Genomic DNA, 3,613 nt, shown 5'->3' on the forward strand with positions numbered 1-3,613 from the left:
AGAGTCTGAGAATGATTTTTTCCAAATTCTAAAATAAGTGTTTCTTGATGTCATGTTTTTACATCATCACACTTATTCCCAGTATCCTCACCTTCTTCACCTAGATATCCACCTCTTATATCAAATAATATTTCTTTAAGACAAAAAAGACCAGCACAACTAACTTGACATACATAATTTCTTACAGCGCAGTTACATTCCATTACATTTACGTAGCACAGTTTGTTTAAACATTAGCCAACCAATGAGTAACTACTTTGGTTTGAATTCTTTGCTATCACAAAAAGTATAGTATTTTTGTATATATTATGATTTCTCCTGGTCAAAGGCTTTTTGAGGCTATACATCCAGTAATGGAGTCTCTGGTTAAAGGGATATGGATATTTTATTCACTTAATTTTCATTATTCCAAATTACTTTTAAAAATGCTTATACCATCCCTTTCCTTCACAAACAATGCATTGGTGTGTTTATCATTCCACAACCCGTGCAACATTGACTGCTGTCATTCTTTGTCATCTTTGCTAATTTGCAGAGTATGAGATAAATCATCAGGGTTGCTTTGATCTTTCTTTCTCTTATTATTAGTGATTTAGAGCATTCTTTCATGTGTTAATGAACATTCTGAAATTCTTCTCTTCAGAACTATTTGCTCATATCTTTTGACCAGTTTGCATTGTGGAATGGCTATTAATCATATGTATTGTACGTATGTGTATATACATATACATATACATATACATATACATATACATATACATATACATATACATATATATACATATATATATATATATACATATATATATATATATATGTTGTTTCTACATGTTGAATTCATCAGGACCAGGAGTTTTTTTCTTTGGCAGTTCCTTTATAGATTAGATCTATTTTGTTTCTGAAATTCGATTATTGAAGGTTTTGTTTTGGCCTTCTGATAGCTTGGGTATTTCATATTCTTTAATTTATTCTTCTATTTCTTTTTCTGTTCTCAATTATGATATCACAGAAATGTGTATATATTGTAATTCTGCTTTTTTCTAGTTTTGTTGGGATTTCAGCTTGCTCATTTGTTATTTTTTTGATTTAAATTTCTGCCCTCTTTTTAAAAGTCAGATTAGTTAATGGTTTCTCAATTTGATTTGTTTTTTTTTCAAAGAAACAATTTTAGGTTTCATTTGTTGCTCATATTTTTGCCCAACTTATCTATTTCTCCTCTAAGTTTAAGTATATTCTCTTGTGCTTATTTTCAGTTTTTCTTTGGGTTTTTAATTTTTTCACTCATATATTCTGTCCTTCACCTTTCTGTATTTCTATTTTTTAATGGCTGTTTGTAGAGATATGAGACCCCTGTCAGGACTACTTTAGCACTCTCCCAGAAATTTTGGTATATTGCTTCATCATCATCATCATCATCATCATCATCATCATCATTTTCTTTTACATAATAATCTATAGTTTCTATGATTTTTCTTTGCAAATTCATTTTTAGGGTTTCATTGTTAAGTCTCCATTTGGTTATTAGTTTTTTTTTGTTTGTAATCCCTGAACTAATGACTATTTTAATTGCATTATGGGTTTACAAAGGATGGATTAAGTATTTGTACATTTTTACATCTATATGCAGTATCTTTGTGCACTAATACATGGTTAATTTCTATAAAATTCTCATATGGTGCGAAGAAAGTTGTAAATGCTTTGGCTATCCCAATTTGAAGATGGCTAAAGGTCTTTTCTCATAAGAAACTATGGTTTTTATCATTTATTATTATGGTCTCAAATATAAGTTTATTTTTATTATCAAATTGATTACTAAAATGCACATTTAAAATATAAGCAGAGGTTGTGAATGATATCTTGTGACGTATCTTGTCAAGAACAATCTTTTTGAGCTATAGGTTGTACTTGATCTAGTCTGAAGTCTTTCTTTAAAATATTTATTTAGTATTTTATTTTTCCCCAATTACATGTAAAAACTTTTTTTACATTTGTTTTAAAAATGTTGAGTTCCAAATTCTCTCCCTCTCTTCCTGTCCCCCTCATTTAGAAGGCAAGCATTTTGATATAGATTATATCTGTGTAGTCATCCAAAGCATATTTCTATATTAGGCAGGTTGTTAAAGAAAACAACCAAGAAAATTATAAATAACCAAAGAAATAAAGTTAAAAAATGTGGGCTTAGATCTGCATTCAGATTTTCAGTTCTTTCTCTGGGAATGTATAGCACTGTTCATAAGCCCTTCAAATTTGTCTTGAATCATTATATTGCTGAGAATAGGGTAAGTCATTCACAGGTGATCATCTTACAATATTGCTGTTACTGTATACAGTATTTTCCCAGTTCTACTAATTTCACTTCATGTCAATTCATGCACGTGTTTTCATGTTTTTCTGAGAGCGTCCTCTTCATCTTTTCTTGTAGCATAATAGTATTCCATCAAAATCATATACTACAGTTTGTTCAACCATTTCCCATTTCCCACTTGATGGGCATCTCCTCAATCTCCAATTCTTTGCTATGAGAAAGAGCTACTATAAATATTTTTGTACATATAGACCCTTTTCCTTTTTTGTTTTTTATACCTTTTGGGATACAGACCTAGTTGGGTTAAAGTGTATGGATGGTTTTATAGCCCTTTGGGCAGTTCCCAGTGTCTCTACATAATGCTTGAATCAGTTCACAACTCCACCAACAGTGCATTAGTGTCTCAATTTTCCCACATTCCCTCCAATATTTGTCATTGATGGATAAATATTAGGAAAACTATGAAAATAATCATTCGCATAAATACTAAGAATGACAAAAATCATCACATTTTGTCAATAAACTTGTTCAGCCATTCCCCAATTGATGGGCATGCCCTTGATTTCCAGTTCTTTGCTACCACAAAAAGAGTCGCTATCACTATTTTTGTGCATATGGGTCCTTTTCCCACTTGTGTGATCTCTTTGGCATACAACCCTAGAAGTGGTGTTGCTGGGTCAAAGGGTATGACCATTTTTATAGCCCTTTGGGCATAGTTCCAAATTGCTCCAGAATGGCTGGATAATTCTCAACTCCACCAGCAATGTAACAGTGTTCCAATTTTCCCACTTCCTCTCCAGCATTTATCATTTTCCTGTTTTGTCATTTTAGCCAATCTGACAGGAGAGATGTGATACCTAAGGGTTGTTTTGATTTGCATTTTTCTAATCCGTAGTGATTTAGAGCATTTTTTCATATGCCTATAGATATTTTTAATTTCTTCCTCTGAAAACTGCCTGTTCATATCCATTGACCATTTCTCAATTGGGGAATGACTTGTATTCCTATAAATTTTGCTAAGTTCCCTGTATATTTTAGAGATGAGGCCTTTATCAGAGACACTGGTTGTAAATATTTTCTCCCAGTTTTCTGCTTCCCTCCTATCTTTGTTGCATTGGCTTTTTTATACAAAAACATTTCAATTTAACATAATCAAAATGATCCATTTTTCATCATGTAATGCTCTCTATTTCTTGTTGTGTCATGAATTCTTTTCTTTTCCATAAATCTGATAAGTAAACTATTCCTTGCTTTCCCAAATTGCTTATAGTATCAGCCTTTATTCCTAAATCATGGACACATTTTGAC

Source organism: Trichosurus vulpecula, chromosome X (genome assembly GCF_011100635.1).
Source record: "Trichosurus vulpecula isolate mTriVul1 chromosome X, mTriVul1.pri, whole genome shotgun sequence".
In the NCBI taxonomy this organism is placed as follows: Eukaryota; Metazoa; Chordata; class Mammalia; order Diprotodontia; family Phalangeridae; genus Trichosurus; species Trichosurus vulpecula.